Source organism: Sarcophilus harrisii, chromosome 4 (assembly GCF_902635505.1).
Source record: "Sarcophilus harrisii chromosome 4, mSarHar1.11, whole genome shotgun sequence".
NCBI lineage: Eukaryota > Metazoa > Chordata > Mammalia > Dasyuromorphia > Dasyuridae > Sarcophilus > Sarcophilus harrisii.
This window is the reverse complement of record NC_045429.1, coordinates 340,961,643-340,981,446: the sequence shown is the minus strand read 5'-3', so window position 1 is coordinate 340,981,446 and position 19,804 is coordinate 340,961,643. Positions and strand designations below refer to the sequence as shown.

At 35.3% G+C, this 19,804-nt stretch overlaps 1 protein-coding gene across 3 annotated transcripts in view; it reads left to right on the top strand.

Moving 5' to 3' along the window:
- CA10 (carbonic anhydrase 10) overlaps nt 1–19,804 on the top strand; it is a 660,766-nt gene that overhangs the window by 534,706 nt on the left and 106,256 nt on the right. The gene's annotated exons all lie outside the window — the stretch shown is intronic.

Here is a 19,804-nt window from a genome sequence, read left to right as displayed (position 1 = left end):
TCTTCAATCCTTACAATATTTCTGAATAAATACAGAAGAGCAAGGATACCCCCTTTCCATGCATTCTTTTCAGTTTGCTGATGTGAGACAAAATCTCAGGGTTGTTATGATTTGTTTCTCTTATTATTAGTAATTCAGATCATTGTTTCATACAGTAAAAGATTTTCTCTTATTTAAATTCTAAGTTTAATTAACACTAAGTTAAGTGAAAATTTCCAGACATATATAATAATATAGTAGAAAAAAGAGGTCTTATAGTTGTTAATAGTTTGTAGTTCTTCATTTGAGGACTAGTAGCACCTATCTTTTGACTTGACTATATATTGGAGAATGATTTTTGATAATATATTTCTATAAGTTGACTATATATAAGTTATTAAACCCTTATCAGAAATATTTGATATAAATATTTCCCCATTCTGCATCTTCACTTATCCTGCAAAATCTTTTCAATTTCATGTAATCAAAATTATCAGATTTATCTTTTGGCATTGTCTGTCCCTTCTTTAGTTATCTCCTCCCCTACTTATGAAAAGTATATAATCTGCTTCTATTTTTATACCATAATCTTTAATATTCAGGTCATGTATTTTAATGAATTTTGTTATTATTTTGTCCAGTTTTATTGGTATAAGACTAAAACTGTAAATGAATTTTAGTTGTATTATCATTGATTATATTGAGATGGCCCTGCCATAGACATTGACTTTCCTCCAGGTATTTTAAGTTGTTCTTTATTTTTAGGTAGGATTTTGTATTTGAATTTATACAGGTATTGAATATGCTTTGGTAAATTAATTTCTAAATATTTTATAAATTTTAATTTATTGAGTGTGTTTTGATAAACTAATTCTTACTCTATACATTTTTAGCTTTTTTGAATGAGACATCTTTTTCTATTGTTGCCCTTTGGATTCTGTTACTATTATATAGAAATGGTTTGTGAGTTAAAGTCATGTGCCACTTTATGCTAGAGATATTATCTCTGGGTTTTTTTTTCCCTGATTACTTTGGACTTTTAAAAGTAAACCTTTCATGTCAGTAATAAGCAAACATAGCCTTTTCTTTTTCTCCTCTGCTGTTCTTTCTCTATATTTGCTAGAATTTCTAGTTTTAAATAATAAATGGAATCACATAACATGGAAAGGGGGTATCCTTGCTTTACTTCTGTATTTATTCAGAAAGCTTCTAGCACTTCCTCTTTCACATAGAGCTTACTTTTGGTTTTAGATTGATTACTTTTTATTATATTAGAAAAACATCCACTAGGATTATATTTTGTAGGGTTTTTTAGCACAAATGGGTGTTGTACTTTTTCAAAGTGTTTAACATCTACTCAGATGCTCATGTGTTTGGAGCATTTTTATTTTTAATGTACTTTCTGCCATTATTAGAAATCAAACTTGGTCATAATGAATAAATTCCTAGATAAACTGGTATATTCTTTTTGACAGAAGTCTAATCTTTCTCTCTTTCTATCTCTGAGTAAACAAGTAAATAATACTTCAGACCCAGCATGCTTTCAAAGATTTCTATGAGTGGTTTTCATAAGATAGTTATTTTGGGACGGTTTCATTTATAAAAGGGTAGAGAGAAATATAAATTAGCAGGACTTTGTTCATTTAAGCCAATTTAAAATATGTGGAAACTTTTTTCTCCCTAGATAATCATTACTTTGAAAACTCTAACCAAAGATGAATGGAAAAATATTTCTTTCTGAAATATTAGAACTGAAAGAGAAGCAATCTGCTTCTAGCCCCTTACTGTCATCTGTTACTTGACTTCTTTAGAAAAAGATTTCTTTAACTATATTTGGCATGAACAAGTCAAGTGAGAAGGAATAAGCACCTAGAAAAATGGTCTCCCCTTTCCAAATATGTTATGTGATTCCCAAATATGTTAATGGTCAATGAATGAAATAGTAAAGAAGAGTAAGGTTCATGTTTAGTATGCATTGTGCAACCTTTTAAGCAAATAACTTAATCTTCTTGGGCTTCAGTAAGTACATCTATAAAACAAGCAGTTTGAACTAAATGACCTCTTATTGATATATCATAGAAGGAGAACTAAAAAGGATTTTGTAGGCTATTTGGTCCAATCCCTTCATTTTACACATGAGGAAACTGAGACCCAGAGAGATTAAGGTACTTATTTAAGGAAATTGGATTTGAATGAATCCTTAAAGAGGAGGTGAGAACATAGAGAAGATGGGGAAATAGCATGCCGGTAAAAGAAACAGCTTCAGCATTGGTGTTGGACCCTATACAAAGTAGTAATGCAATCAGTGTATAAAAAGTGGACACAGCAAAGTGTGTGCCTTCAAGGAACTTCTTTGTTCACCCAGCAGGACAACTGGAATAATAAATAGTATAAATCAATGAATTGGGCAGATGGGAGAGAGAAATAAAGAAGAAACCATTTGGAAGACATAAATGTGGAGAATAAGTAAATCAACAAGTGTCTTTTCAAGTGACTAGAATAGTTGTCACTCATTTCTACAGCACTTTAAAGTGTACAAAACAGCATGTTAATTGTGGAAATGTGTATAGAATTGCATATGTTTAACATATATTGGATTGTTTGCTGTCTAGGGAAGGAGATTAGAAGAGTGGAAGAAAAAATTTGGAACAGTAAAATACATTGCAGGGATGAATGTTGAAAACTATGCATATATTTTGAAAATAAAAAGCTTTTAAAAATAAATAAAATAAAGTTTACAAAATACTTTCTCAAGTAGGCAATATTGCTATCCCCATTTTTGTAGATGAGAAAACTGAAACCTAAAGGGATGAAATGACTTTTCAAAGTCACACATTTAGTGAAGTGTTGGAGCCTGAATTCAAATTCTGCTCCCTTAACTACAAGTTTAACATGTTCTCTGCTATACCGCTTGTATTCAGAACCATGCAAGGCACTACTGTTAGAGGGAAAATGAAAACAGTAAATACATGACTCCTGAACTCCAGAAACTTGCTAGGAGGAAGACTTCCCAAGGTGAGAACCTACCTATCATCTTTGTCCATTTGTTGGCATTTCCTTCACTAAAAAAATGGCACCTGCCCTGAAACATTAAATCATATTGAAAAAGAGGGGGTAACTGTTTGAAATTGAAACAGAAACAGCCAAACAAATAAAACAAAGTTGTCTTCCATTTTTTACAAAAATCCTCCGAAGTCACTTTATAAAGAAAAGTAGCATCATATACTGGACTTGGAATTGGGGAAATTTGTTGTTCAGTCATTTTAGTCATGTCTTTCTCTTTGTGATCCCATTTAGATTGTTTTTATTTTTTGTTTGTTTGTTTTGGCAAAGATACTGAAGTGGTTTGCCATTTCCTTCTGCAGCTCATTTTACAAATAAGGAAGCAAATGGAATTAAGTGACTTGTCCAGGGTCACATAACAAATAAGTGTCTGAGGCCAGATTTGAACTTAGGAAGATGAGTTTTCCTGACTTCAGGCTCAACACTGTGCCACCTAGCTGCCCTAGGGTTAGGAATATCTGAGTTCAAATCTCACTATAACACTCTATAGTTATGGGTAAGTCAATTAAGCTCTTGAAGCTTCAATCTCTAATTTGTAAAATGGAACTAATGATACATACTTTTTCATAGTGAAACTTAAAGCACAATAAAAACTAAGTATCTTAGAAATGACAACTATTATTGTGGTATGGAGACCATATTGGTCACTCAAAGGCTAAATCAACAAGTTTCTTCTTTCTTTTTTGAAGGCTTTAAATACTGGCCTCCTAAGATCTAAGGAGCTTATTATAAGAAATTATTGATAAAGTATCCATAAAGAATATCTCCTAAGATGAGGAAGATATACATGTTGGAGAAAGTACCCATATTGATGACATCATAGTTTTTTTTCCCCAATACATTTTATTGAAACTGTCTAGAACAGAGGTGTCAACCACTTGGCCCACAGCCTGCATGTAGTCCACAACACTCCTAAGTGTGGCTAGAACTAGGTTAAAATATAATTAAGGAAGTTTGACAAAATAAAAAAAATACATAATAAAACAGATAATATCATATTATAAAACTAAGTTAATAGTATTTTACATATGATCATAGCGGCCCCCATTTTTATTTGTCACTACGGTCTAGAGAATGCCACAGTAGAACAAATAAGAAGGACCAGAAATCTACCATTTTATCAGAAGAACTATAGATTATTAATTCCTGCTTATCCAAACAGGAATAGCCATGTCTTCCTTATAACAAGCAGTCTCCTTGCCACCCCACACACATGCATATCTGTAAAGACTATTCTGATTTAGAATTGCTTTTGACATTGTTTTTGATCTAATATTTTATTTTTTTCAAATTACATGTGAAAACTATTTTTAACATTTTTTTTAATTTTTATTTCTAAACTTCCTCCCTCCCTTCCTTGCCCCTTCCTGAGATGGCAAGCTATTTGATCAAGGCTGTATGCATACAGTCATGCAAAACATATTTCCATATTAGTCATGTTGTAAAAGAAAAAATACACAAACCCACACACACACACAAAAACAAAGAGTGAAAAATAATGTGCTTCACTTTGCTTTCAGTTTTCATCAATTCTTTCTCTGGAAGTAGAAAGCATTTTCCAATATGAGTCTTTTGTAAATGTCTGGGATTGTTGTGTTATTAAGAATAGCTAAATTGGGGCAGCCAGGTGGTGCAGTGGATAAAGCACCAGCCCTGAAATCAGGAGGACCTGGGTTCCAATGTGGTGGCAGTTAACACTTCCTATCTGTGTGACCCTGGGCCAGTCACTTAACCACAATTGCCTCAGGGGAAAAAAATAACTAAATCATTCATAATCATTCACAATTATACATTGCTTTTTATATATATATTACTTTCAACTCTACCCCTCAGGCCCTAGCCATTTACTCAAAGTTTCATCCCATCCTCCCACCCACCTTTCTTACTATGTACACACATGCACATACCCACACACATTCCTGATTATCCTAAGGAGCACTGCCTGTGACTTTTGTTTCTCAGGTACGCCCTACTACTAGAAGCCATGCTTTAGGGAAAAGTCATCAATTTCTGTCTCAGGTGCCTTGTAGGTGCCCAGGAAACATTGATGGGAAAAGTCAGGCTAAACAGTACAAAACATAGAAGATTTTTTGCCTTTATTCAAAAAAATATGAGGGGAGCAAGGGAGAAAACAACTTGAAATGGAGGACACATGACATGACACTGAATCACTAGATTAGTGCAACATAAAGAATTCTGATTTAGGAGCAGATAAAAGGGTCAGCCATTCCTCTCATGAATGCCAAGTGGGTTGAAAAAGATTGCAGTGTCTCTGCTCTTCTCACATCAAAGGAGAGCTGAGCAGACAGTGTTTCAAAAAAGTTCCCAAGGGCATTAAAATATATATAAATATATTTTCAAGAAACTCTAAAATAATAAGGCCAATTTTTTCCTTAAAATGTAACTCCTTCCTATGGATTATATAGCAGCAGGGGGCATCCCAGTAGCTCTTCACCTTATTTGACAACTCATCACTTTGTCTAGGAGGCCCTTCAAAAAGAAGTTGAGTCAAGATTGCTGAGCCAATTGTTTTCCAGATAATAAGCTAGGTAGGATTTTTCCAACTAGAAAAAGGCTTACTTCATGAGAGCCTTATATGTGTTTGTTTCTATTTCTTTGGAGGATGAAGGAAAGGTAGTAAAATAGATAAAATTAGATGCTATTCCACTTATTTCCAAAGCTTTCAGAACACTTACTGAAAGAACAATAGCTTATAGAATAGCTCTGCTATAAGGGAGTTAAGCTATCATAGGATTCATAGGGGATCATATATATGCAGTGAGAAGAGATCTTTGAAGTCACCCAGTCCAATCTTATCATTTTACAGAAGAGCCAACTGAGTCCAAGAAATGGCAGAACCAGGACAAGAATCCCAATTTCTGTCTCCTAGATCATTGCTCCTTCTTCAACATACTGCCTCTACAAAGGCAAATGTTTTTTCAAAAAAAATTTTCATTTTTCAAAATATGATCAATCATTCAATCAACAAGCATTTAATAATACATCAGGTATTATATTCTATATGCCAAGGATACCAAGGCAAAAGTAAAATTTCCCCTATCTTCTAAGACCTTACATTGTAATGGGGGAAACATATAATATAAACTAATATCTAAAAACTACAAGACATTAGGATATAGTCGGTAGGGGAATGATGAATGTTTTCATTAAGAGGTAGCACTTGAGATAAACTCTGATGTAAGCTAGGGAATCTAAATAATGGAGGTGAGGAGAAACAGATTTCTAGAAGTAAGTGTGCTTGAATGCAAAGAGATGGAACTGGGAGTTGGAAATCATGTATAAGGAACATCAAGGACACAAAATATGCTACATTTCTTTTTTCTTTCACTTCAAGAGCTAAATGGAACCTTTTGCTCCCTCATTTAACGATTTCATTTGTTTTTTTTTTCTTTAAAGTAATGATACGCAATAAGTACAATACAACTTAAAGTAGTTGAATTTTGATTAGGCAACCTAGTATAGTAGTTAGAAGACTCAGAGTAAGATAGACGTTTCAGGGACAGGAAAACTTGGTATCTGGTATCGAGTCCTGCTTTTGATATGTAAAAACTTTGTGATATGAATATGTAACTTAATTTCCCAGGACATAAGGTAGTTCCTAAAGATTCATCATACCTATAAGAAAAGTACTATTCCAAGAAGAATGACAAGACCCCCCCCCTGTAAATAAGAGTAATAATTTATATGTATGAAATTTCTTAAGGTTTACAAAGTATTTTATTTACATGATCGCTCATTCTAGCCTCATAAATCTAGGAAAAAGATAGTACAGGTATTAGGATCCCCATTTCATAGAGTCACAGGAACATTGAGTGACTTGTCCATGATCACAAAGCTGGTATTGGCAATAGGATTTGAACTCAGAGCTTCCTAATTGAACATTCAGCATCCTATCTATCACAAATGCTGCCACTCTAAAGAAACAGTTTACTCACCACATAAGATAAAGGAGCATAGTTCTCAAATGAATTGGTGCTGAGATCTCCCCAAAGTTTTTATTAATATCTCATTTGAAGTATTAACATGAAAAACCACCTGTTCTACTAAAAGCTCCCATACCATAATGCCAGGAAGACTGGCAAATATGGACAGAACCAGTGAGGCCCTGAGCTTTCTAACTTGGGCATATCTATAGTTATGCAAGAGATTCCTTAACATGTTTCTGCTTAATCAGTCACAATTCAGATCACAAAATAATTGCAATAATTGTTTATCCATTTGCTGCTATGGGCTTTCAGATTCTAAACAGTCCTAATTTCTAGCAGTCCCAGGACAGTTTTAGAGCATGGTCATCTTTATTTAATTGATATTTTATAGAAACTTTTTAGGGGAAAAAAAAAGCAAATAAGGAAAAAACAACCACAACAATAATTTCCAGATTGTGTCATGTTCTTTAGTTTGACATTCAATTCAAACCTCCTATTTCTTCTGAATCTACATCTACGACCTGGAACAACAAAGGATCTTAAATCTAAATCTGGTAGAAACTGTAGAGCTCATTTAATCCAGCCCCCTGATTATCCAAATGACACCCATATTTGTCACACAGAATAAGTGATCAAATTGGGGCCTGAACGTGAGTGCTCTGATTCCAAATTCAATTATTTTTCTGCTGCATCATCTGCCTTCAAGAATAGAAAGCACAGAGATGGGAGTGTATATATTCTTTCTTCTCGCTAATGACAATTTTGGCCTAGAATGTGTGTTGTAAAGTATAGGAAAATATGGTTGGTGAAGAAATATAAGGTCAGTTATGAAAGGCCTCGAAATTTAGGTCCATATTTATATATAACCGTTTAAACCTTTGTATCAGTTCAGTCAACGACTGAACAGTAAAATGCAGTTATAAACTTCAGGAACCAGAGTGACATCATTAGGTTAATATTATGCCTCCTTCTGGCTGGAAAAGGGTATTTCCTTTCAATGCTTACTAATGGCCAACTTTGAAATTTTCTTTTCAGCCCTATATATCCCTTATAATTCTGGGGTCCTCAAACTACGGCCCACGGGCCAGATGCAGCAGCTGAGGACGATTATCCCCCTCACCCAGGTCTATGAAGTGTCTTTATTTAAAGGCCCACAAAACAAAGTTTTTGTTTTTACTATAGTCTGGCCCTCCAACAGTCTGAGGGACAGTGAACTGGTCCCCTATTTAAAAAGTTTGAGGACCCCTGCAGATACGCTGATGCTAAACTCTAATATAACCTAAGTGCCCTACTAAGTTATATCACTCCCAGAGAAGTTTTCTGAGGACAAGTTAAAAAGCACAGAAAGGGAGTGACTTGGGAGTTTAAACTTTCATGCATTTCTACCTCAATTTGCAAGAAAGGTCATGCATCATTTATGTGGGGGTTTCTATGAAGTTTATTTTATTCAAAGCCCATTTATCCTGGACTTTTTCCAATATGGTATGAGATTTTATGATTCATCAAATCCCTTTTCTCCATAATGTAATTTTTCTTGTGCACTAGAATATGGTGTACTCTGATGAACTCACCAAGGGTGGGAGGGGTATGGAGTATAGGGAATCTAGGTCAGAGGAAAAAAGTATTCCCATCTTAGAGATAACAATTCTTTTCTGTTCCTAACACTTATGTTTAGAAGGGACAAGGAAAATCTCCTCACTGCAGTAAATTGCAGTAGTCTGCCACAAGAAAATATGCATTACTGGCTGTAAAATATGGTCATGAAATGGACTGTTTAAGGCTTTACTCATTTCTTTTAGCAAAGTTGCATGCAAAACTATTTCTTCCTGAATCTTTAAAACAGAGGAAGTAGTTTTTTGTTTTGTTTTGTTTTGTTTTTTGGGGGTAGAGAGGGAGAGTTGTTTGTTTTGCTTTGTTTTGTTTTGCTTAGCAAATGTTAGACCCTAGTGAATCTAAGGAATTTGGTCCTTTGGCATAGAGTAGATTATATTCCCTTGAGGTGTTCCCTGGCGGAATAAATTGAATCTGAGAGAGATTAAATGACTTGCTCAAGTCACATAGTTCATAATTATCTAAGGTAAGATTTGAACTCAAGTCTTCCTGATCCTAACTCTATCATTGTTTCATCTATATCATACTGAGGGGGCTCTCTAAGAATCATGGTTCATTGATTCCAACCAAATTCTTATATAGAATCAGTAGAAGAGAAGCAGGAACATTCATAGCTGGTCTGGATTGTACTCATATCATATGTTAAAATAGAATTGAAGGGGCAAGAATAAGGCTTTTAAAGAGAGAGCAGTACAATAAGAAACTGAAAAAAACTAAATAATAATAATAATAAAGTAGCTAATGGCGATCTCACTGATTTAGAAAACTCCTGGTAATGAAATCCACTTTGCCAATGCAGATCTGAAATTTTTCTGAACTTTTTTTCTTAAAGAGTTACCTCGAGGCATTAAGAAGTTAAATGACATGTCCAAGAGTCATAAACCAGTACTTGTATATCAAAAATAATACTGGAACCTATCTTTTGACTCAGTGGCCATGTCTCTCCAGTTCCATTCATAGACACACACAAATCCTTAAACCTCAGTTTAAAAATGCCTATACTCAGCGATAACTCTCTTAAGGATTCCCATAGATACAGAGATCACATTTTACAAATGGAAAAACAAGATGCATAGTTTGATTCAAAAGTAGTTATTGTTGTTGTCGTTGTCGTTGTTGTTGTTTGGGGTTATATTTTGGATTTGTGGAAAGAATAAAATATTTGAAATTATGAGAGTCCTGGACAATTTGAGACATGTAAACATAAAGTACCAAAAGGAGAAAAGTGAACAAACAAAAAGTAAATCAAGAAAACAGTGAAAGAAGTTGGAGCCTAAAAAGAGAGCAAAACTGTGGGTTTTGCAAGAATCCAGATGATGCAACAAAGAAAGAAATGCCACAAAAAAATCATAGAGAACCAAGATGATACTGATCCCAAGAGTATGGGATCATTGGGATGTTGTCTAAAGTCTAGAAGTTGTGGGCTCAGCTGCTCACTTCACTAGCAATATTAGCCCCTCTGAATGTTAGGCAATAAATAGCCTCAACAAATGGGAGACTTGTATAAGGTATCCTTTCCTAGGATTGTAGTTTCTTCACTCAATCTCTGGTTTCCCTAGATAGAGTTTGGGTCCAGGGTTCTAGATTCTTTATGTCCAACTGAACTCATCTTTCAGATGAGTTCCCAGACAGAGCAGAAGATTCCATTAAAATCAGTATTGAAGTCATAAAGTGGCAGATTAGCTCAGCAAACTTTTTTATGTTAAGCACTGTGCTGAATGCTGAGGAAACAACAACAAAAATGAAAGCAGTTTCTATCCAAGCTTATATTCTACAGGGGAGAAATGAAATGTAGATAGACAAAAAAAATTATATATATATACATATATATATAAAGATATATATACACACACACGTGTGTACATACCTACATATATGCATATTGCATGTTATATACACATGACTTACATATGTGTTACATCGAACATGTGTCTATAACATGTGTTGTATATGTATGCGTAGTTTGTTGCTGTGTATGTATATACAGCAAGTATGCTGTACATGTGTGTATGTGTATATATATATACTGCTTGTATCAGTTGCCTGTATAGTGCATATGTACATACATATATGTAAATTTATGTATACATATATAATTGAAAAATGGGAGTGTAGGAGTGGATAGGGGAGCGCTGACAAGTGAATGCATCAGAAAAGACTTCTTTACAGGAGATGGCATCTGAGAGATAAAAGGAAATTAGGTATTCTATGAGGCAGAAGTGAGGAGGGAGGGTACTGCATTGGGGTGAAACAGCCTGTGCAAAGGTGCAAAGTCAAGAAGATAGAATGAATAGGTCTGGGTAATATAAATTGAAGCCAAATTATGAAAGATTTTAAGTGACAGAAAGAAAAGTTTGTATTTCATCCCAAAGGCAATGGGGAGCCAACTAAAGGAGAATGGTCTCATGATTAGACTTCATGGTCTATATTTCTCCCAGATGCAAGTACAGCATTGGACAGAAAAAGATCCATATAGACAATCATGCACAGTGCTTATTATCATGCATGTTCATCTGTCTTTATAACGTTTCTGTTTGTACTTTGAAAGACTTTAGAACTCTGGTTAGTGCAATGTTAAACCTTGAGTCCAAAACACTGAAGGGAGTGAAGAAGAGAATGAGCATTTATATAGTGCATACTATGTGCCAGATATTATTGTAGGTGCTTTATAACTATGTCCTTTGATCCTTATAACAACTCTGAGAGGTAGTTGTTGTTATCCTCCTTTTATGTCTCATTTGAGAAAACTAAGACAAACAGAAATTAAGTGACTTGCCTAGGGTTACACGGATAGTAAATATCTGAGAATACATTTGAACTCATGGCTTCCTCTCCAGGTACAACATACTAAATACCATGTCACCCAGTTGTCTCAACAGAACATGAATTTTATCCCTCACACCCTCTTAGAGATGTGAGAGGCTTAAAATTCAAAATTATAAATAATCAATGTGTTCATTTATTTTGCTGGGTTCTGAGTATCTGTTCTGAGAGATTTCTTTGTTGTTATTTTGTTTTTAATTTTTCAATAAAAGTGGAACTTTTAAAAAAGTGTTTGTTTGCAGAATCCCTTGGACCTTTTCATTTTCTTGCAATAGTACAATTTAAGAAACTCTGAAGTAATCTAGCCACTATTTTACATGGAAAACACTGAAATCCAATGACTTACTCAAGAACAATAGCTAGTTACTACTAGAAACCTTCTCCTCCAAAATGTTGTAATTTAGGTAAGGCCTTGGCTAAGTGTCCCTACTTAACAGAGTCTTTCTTCATAGCAAATAGTTATTACTGTCAAGAAGCAGTTTCCATCATTCTGATTTCAAAAACTTAAGAAAAACCCATTAATAATCAAACAATTGATAGTCTTAATTATTAAAGCAAGTCTCCCAAGTTTGTAACATCACTAACTTAGACTCCCTACAGACTAGTAGTTTAATCTGGCTTACTATAGATATTTGAAAAAACATAAACTCTCCATTATTGAAAATTAGTCTATAATTCAGCTACCCCCAAAAAAATTTTCAAAATGGCATCTCTTTCCAATTGTTGATTGATCCAGTTGTGGATCAATCACCTTATTATTACAAGAACAACTGGAAAGAGATGCCATTTTGAAATTTTTGTTGCCATTTTGACAAAGTCTTACCGTGGCTTTTGGTTGGTTGGTTTTGTTGTTGATTTTGGGGGGAAGACGCCATTGATCTGAATCTACTCTCTTTTCAAACATGTTTTCTTGGGACTACTTAACCATAACTGGCAAATGTGTGCATCTTGCATGTTTTAGCTTCAGCGTAATAGTGCTAATGCAGGCATGAGCTATATTGAATGCAGTGAAACATTCATATCAGTTTACATTGAGCCATCTCCAAGGTTTGTGGTATGCTTACATAGTAATTATCTCTTCTGTAAAAAAAAAAAAACCCTCTAAACATTCTTTTAGATATTGCGATTTTTGTTTGAGAGTATAGCAAATTTACTGAACCATTTAATTAAGTTGAGTGTTTAAACTTCAGGAGGTGTTGATTGATTCTAATCAGTATTTTCTGCCACTATAATTGAAGACTTCTTCTCTTGGACAGCGAGGCAAAAAATAAAATGTTGCCTGGTCTTTGAATTAGCTGATCACAAATTTAACTCTTCCCTAATCATGCGGATTTCTGGAAAGGTGGATATGGTCAAATTTTCTTTTCTTTTTTTTAAGTTGGCCAGCCATTGGTAGCAGGGAGGAAATGAGCTTTGAAAGAAAATACCAGCCCATCAGGCAGTGGAGTAGGAAGTCCTTATCACTTCACTCCAAGACATGAACCCCAAGCCAAACCATTTTCAGCCTTTGTAGTTTATACTCTTCCCAGAAACCCAGTGGGAAGAATTTTTAGAAGGGAATTTCACCACCTGCAGAAAGTGACTTTTGCTTTTTATCATTTTTTTTTCTCTAAAAAGTTCCAACTTCTCACCTCCTGGGTCAGTTCTCCCATCTACTGCAGAACTATTACTGAATGGAGTGAAGTGAATCAAGCAACAGGCCTTTACACTGCTGGAGAGGGCCTGGGGTCTGGTCTGTATGGAGCCTGTAGTTCTGGCAATAGGGAAATCAGTTTAAGCAGTCCTTTATTGGTTCTGGTTTATGTCCAGGGTAGGCAAAGGAAAGAACTGGGAAATGAGAGACCACATGAGAACACTGCTGGGAAGCTTTCTTGGTCTGTATGGCAACTGAGAACTTGCCCCTAGGAATGACCCCCCAACCTCAGCTTTTTACCACCAGGTTCCCCATTAGTGAGTTTAAAATGATTTTCCTGGCAGGCTGCCCTGGGTTCCTCCTGAGACAAATCTGCTCTAGTTGACTTCAGTTTTGTGCAAAATAATATATTATGGGTACTGCATTTTTCTGCTAAGAAAATGTGGACTGCTAAACTAGCTTAAACCACCCTCTTATTCTCCAGTGCTGACTCATTTTAATTATTGAACATCTCTCCCTAGAAAATACTCTTTGTGCTGTTTGCTGAGAATCTGGCAGTTTTAACACAATTTGGAAACTTCATAGATTGATCACTCCAGGAAAACAGGCAGCTGAGCACTAGAGAAATTCTGGAGTTTTCAATTAGCTTGCAATTTGCTAGCAAAGAAGATATGAAATGGATCCATTTTTTTTTTCTTCAGCTGCCACCTCTTCAGTCATTCACAATATTGTTTAACTTGCTTTTATGTGATTCAGATTTACATTTTTGGATACCATATCATGGCTTATCTTGGGCAAGGTTAGTTCTTCAAACAACCGCATGAGGTCCACAGAACAAGTCACCATATTATACTCATGGTGTGAGGTTCTAATCTTCCCATTCCCTCTATCTTGAAAACCTTACTCCAGCTTTTGCCTGTGCTACATGTGTCTATAATTAAGTCTATAGTTAAGTCTATACATATATATATACATATAAGTCTATAGTTAAGGAAACTTGTACTTGAGATCAATCACCTTATTATTCTAGAGCCCTAAAAAATTGAATTTATCTCTATCCAGGTGTGCATCTTACTCTATACTCAACAGCAGGATTTGGTTCACTCTCTACTGTGATGAAAAACAAATAAAGGTTATGGGCCACTTCAAACAAGAGCTCATAAGGAATTCTGCTCTTTATTAATGTGGTCACATTAGGTCTAGCACCTGATCTCCAGCTTCACATTTGTATCAGTTCAGCTAGGTCTCTTAGGGATTGATTAATGATCATCTGACTGATATGAGACTCAAAAAAGTCAGAAATATTATTTTTTAACTGCATTGGTTTAATTGATCTAGAGAACATCTAGGAAGGAAATTCTCTCTACCCAGATAAGCTAAGCACCTTCTTTGCAATTTACAATCTTAGTTACCTGAGGCATTAAGAAGTTAAATGATCTACACAAGATCATAAAGGTAGTATATGTGAGAGACTAGATTTGAACATAAGACTAGCTCTCTCTGTCATGATGCCTCTCGTTCATATTCAAAGGCTAAATAATAGGAACAAGTCATCTGTACTGGGCACTGTCTATACTTATTTTCTATGTGATATGGGCAAGTCACTTAATCCTGTTTGCTTCACTTTCCCTATCTGTCATGTGAGCTGGAGAAGGAAACTGCAAATCACTCCACCATCTTTGCCAAGAAAATCCCAAATGGGGTAATGAAGACACTGAAATGACTAAACAACATAATGTCATAGGATCGTAAGATAAAAACTGTAAGGGATCTTAGAGGTCCCTCTGAGTGGTATCACATTCAAATAGAAAAGAATCCTACAGGCAACATATTGACTTAGAAAATTAGAAATTAACATTATCTTTGTTGAACTGAGTTTTTATTTTGTTAAAAATTTTCCAATTACCTTTAAATCTGGTCTTGCTTTGTCATCACTCTTACTCAGTAAACTCCAGTGGCTTCCTATCCCCTCCAGGACCAAATACAAATTTCTCTGTTTGACATTCAACACCTTCAAACTCTAGTCCCCTTCTAACTTTCAGCCTTCTTATGCCTTACTCCCTCTTATATACTTTTTGATCTGGTAACATTGGTCTCCTGGGAGTCCATAAATAAGATACTCTATCGACTTTGGGCATTTTCTCTGCTGTCTCTTATATCTGGGAAACATGCTTTTCATGTTCTCCCTCATTATCTCTCCCTACTAGCTTTTCTGGCTTCCTTTAAGTTCCAATTAAAATCTCATCTTCTATAGAAGCCTTTCCCAAACCCTCTTAAGTCTAGTGTCTTCCCTCTCTTGTTTATCTTTATTTATATAGCTTGTTTGTACATATTCATTTGCTTTTGGTCTCTCCCATTCAATTTTAAGCTCCTTGAAGGCAGACACTGGCTTTTGACTCTTTTTGTAACCCCAATATTCAGCCCAGTGCCTGGCACATATAAAGTGCTTAATTAATGTTTATTGACCATTAGTTCAACCTATACTAGGAGTTTTACAGACTATATGCAACCTAAGTTTGGCACCTAGACTCCCTATTTATAGGTGAGAAAGCTAAGATGGAGAGAGAGTTTAAGGGACTTGTCCAAGATTGCTGAAGCCAAGGTTAACCATGATTCCATATTAGCTCCCTAATTCCAGCTAGTTCCCATTCTGTTGTTCTGCACTACTGAGAAGACAAAATTAAAGCTCTAAAGTCCACTTCATAAGCACAGAATTAGGGCAGAGGGAGTTAACAATTCTTACATATATTTTTATCTGTGGTAATGTGAGGAGATGATCTTCTCCATGAGAGACATGTCTTTCTCAAGAACCAGGGCAGAATCAGAGCAGAGTACTCCTTCCCCTTGGACAGTACTAAAGAAATGCTAACAAAGTAATCCTGTGTCTCTATTGTTTTCCACTGCTTATCAGAACATCCTGTCATTATAAAAACACTGTTTATAACTTATGATATGCTTCTACTTCCAAAATTACAGCCTGTTTTATATGTGTTGATGGTTAGATTCATGATTTCCTGATGAGAATAGAGATGGGAGTGGGTTGAATGGGTTGGAGGTTTCCTAGTCTTAAATGTAATTTACTTGGAAAAGATCTCACAAGTCAAATTACTCCTTGAAAGATTCCTGCAAGTAGTTAATGTGTTGTTCCTTTGGGTTTTCTTGGCAAAGATACTGGAGTAGTTTACTATTTCCTTCTCCAGCTCATTTTGCAGATGAAGAAATTGAGGCAAACAGGATTAAGTGACTTGCCTAGGGTCACTCAGTTAGTGTCTGAGGCCAGATTTGAACTTGGGTTTTCCTGACTCCAGAACAGCTGTTCTTTCCTCTATGCCATATAGTTGCCCCTGTTACTCTGTTTCAGAGGGACACTTTCCACTGTGCCTCCCAGTTTCCCCTGTTACTCTGTTTCAGAGGGACACTTTCCCTGAGCCTATCCCCATTGAGAGCACATTGACACTATTTCTTAAACCAAAAATCAGGACATATGGTCTGGCAAAAGGTTTAACTTTTGCAAAACCTGATTAAAACTTTGTATTTTTTCTTCATAAAATCAGAAGTCTCCTGTAAAAGATAAGAGGTGTGTGGCTCACTCTAGTCCCTTGTATGTATGGACTACAGAATCACAAACTCACAAACCTATTAGAGACTTCAAAGATCATTTGATCTCTCTGGGTAGGAGACTTTTCTTGGCTTTTACAATGATGTTTTATGAATGGGAGGAGATGATTGCTTCTGTACAATTACAACTAATTCTTCTTATATGGTGATAGAAGGATTGCATTCTGTGACCTTTCCCTAGAGAGAAGCAGTGTGACATAATAGATAGTAACCCAGTCTTGGAAACAAGAAGACTTGGCTTTCAGTCCTGGCTCTAACACATAGTGGTTTTATGACTTTAGGCAAATCATTTAACCTCTCAATGTTTTGGAAAACTCTTTAAGGCTAGCTTGGGTCCTGCTCTGTGGTCCCCATTCCAAGTCACCCTGCTGCAGATATGTTTCACAGCCTCAGGTTAGATTCTGGAAGCAGCCCCAGCTGGCAGAGAGGTCAGTGTGGCAGTAGATGTGGAAATGACCATCTCTCCCTTGGTACTGCCACAGACATCCTAGTTCAAATTCCTGCCAGAGGAGTAGCTGCTGGAGAAATCTCTAGACAAGTCCCGTACCCTCCTGCACCAGTTCAGCTGCTAGTTCAGTTTTTAGAACAGTCTTCTAAACTTTCAACTAATGAACAGGATCAACCTCTAGCTAATAACAAGAGAAATAGAATTTTAAAATATATTGCTCTTAAATTTGCTGCATATTTGAAATGGAATTTAGACACACTAGAGAAAAGCTTGTCTATTCTGATTCTGAATATGCTACTAAATGAACTGCCGTGTATCAGTAAAGTTCCTCCAGGGACAAAACATGTACTTTGCCTACAACTACTACCATGGTTATCCTATTCCACCGAAGATGGGCAATTAGAATAATTGTTCAAAGTAGTTTTCCCAACAGACAGATGAAACCTGTACCCACATCCCTCCCTAAACTGAATGTTATGAATCAAATACATTAAGAGGCGTTAACAGAAAACATTTTTTTGCTTCTGAATGTTGTATATCTAATCTGTTTTACTCATTTGCTTTTCTGTTTATTTTTTTAAATAATATTTTCCCAATTGCATGCAAAAGCAATTTTAACATTTGTCTTTTGAAAAATTTGAGTTCCAAATTCTCTCTCAGTCTTCCTCCCCTTATTCCTCCTGGAAAGCAATTTTATGTAGGTTATACATGTGCAAAAAAACACAGACCCCCCCCAAAAAAAAAAACTCAAAAAATGAAGTGAAAAATAATATTCTTCAACTTGCTTTCTAACTCCACCAGTCCTTACTCTGGAGATGAATAACATTTTTTCATGAGTCCTTTGGAATTTCTTGGACCATTGTAGTGCTGAGAATAAGTCATTCACAGTTGATCATTGTACAATATTGCTATTACTGTGTACAGTGTTCTTCAGTTTCTGTTCACTTTACTTGTTATCAGCTCATGTAAGTCTTCCAGGGTTTTTCTCAAAGCATTCTGCTAGTCATTTCTTATAATACAATAGTATTCTATCACAATCATACATGACAACTTATTCAGCCATTCCCAAATAAATAGGACCCTCAATGTCCAAATATTTACCACTACTATAAACATTTTTCTACAAATAGGTCTTTTTCCTTTTTTTAAGCATATCTCTGGGATACAGACATAGTATAGTAGTATTACTATATCAAAGAGTATGCACAGATTGATAGGCATTTGGGCATAGTTCCAAATTGCTCTCTAGAATGATTGGACCACTTCACAGTTCTACCAACAGTCCATTAAGGTCTCAATTTTCCCCATACTCCTTCCAACATATATCATAGAAAACATTTTGAAAGTGCTAAAAGAACAGGCTGCTGATTCTGTTTTGATATTAGATGCAGCATTGAAATTAGACAAGAATCCTTATGTCTATACAATGAAAATGTTGGATTTATTGGCTGTAGAATTCAGTATGTATGATAAATAGAAAAACTTAAAAGTTAACAGCTCTATTAATAATAAACATTAAAGAAATGAAGTTCCAGGTGTGTTATGATTTGGGTACAATTTACTTGCAACAAGGTTCTACAAATTCAGCTGTCTGTGAAAATGCAAAGGAAAAAAATTTAGGACCAAAGAATTTATTTCAAAGATAGCCTTATTATCTCTCTATGACTCCATAGATGAGGAGCTGTTAACTGACTATTGTCAGGCTTGGGATGTCCTTGCACCCCCTGATAATACATCACAACAGTTAAATCCATATCTGTATGTAATCAGGCAACTATCAGTGCTTGTATAGTCTTTTATTCCTGTTGGCCCATGTCATTCCGCAAATATTTACAAAAGGCCTGCCAGAGACCAGGATAGTAATAAATATATTCCTTGAAGATAATCAAACACTGACTTTACCTGCTTAGTTCAGGCAATCAATGCTAAGAGAACTTTAAACAAAATGTTAATTATTAATTTACTATTTTATTTTTCCTCAATTACATGTAAAATGTTTAACATCTTTTTTTTTTTATTCTTAGTTTCAATTTCTCTCCTTCCTTCCTTCCTTTCCCTCCCCCAACAATGAGAAGGCAAGTTGACATGTTATACATGTGCTGTCATACAAAACATGACTCCATACTAGTTACACTGTGAAAGAAAATAGACTAATTGGAAAAAAAAGAAAAAAGAAGTTTTTAAAAAGTATACTTTCATCTGCATTCAGACTCTATCAGCTCTTTATCTGGAGATGAATGACATTTTTCATTATAAATCCTTCAGAATCGTCTTAGATCATTCTTTTGCCAAGAATAGCTGAGTCATTCACAGTTGATTATCATATAATATTGCTGTTATGGTGTATAATATTCTCCTGGTTCTGCTTATTTCACTTTATATCACTTTATGTTAAGTTTTTCCAGATTTTTCTGAGAACATTCTGCTAATCATTTCTTATAAATTCTAAGAGAACTTGGAAAATTCAACAGGGAATTAATTAGGGAATTAGAAACACTAGTCAGGGACCTTATGTTGGTAATTACTAGCAGCTTGCTTGGTTTGTTCAGAGATTCAATTAGTTATAAATCATAGCAGGAAGAGGATGGGACCCTGCCCCTTAGTACCACCATGGGCCACACTGTGTATGACCAGTGTGACACTGAGAAGCAGAGAAGCACAGCAGTTCTGGGAGTAGCATCT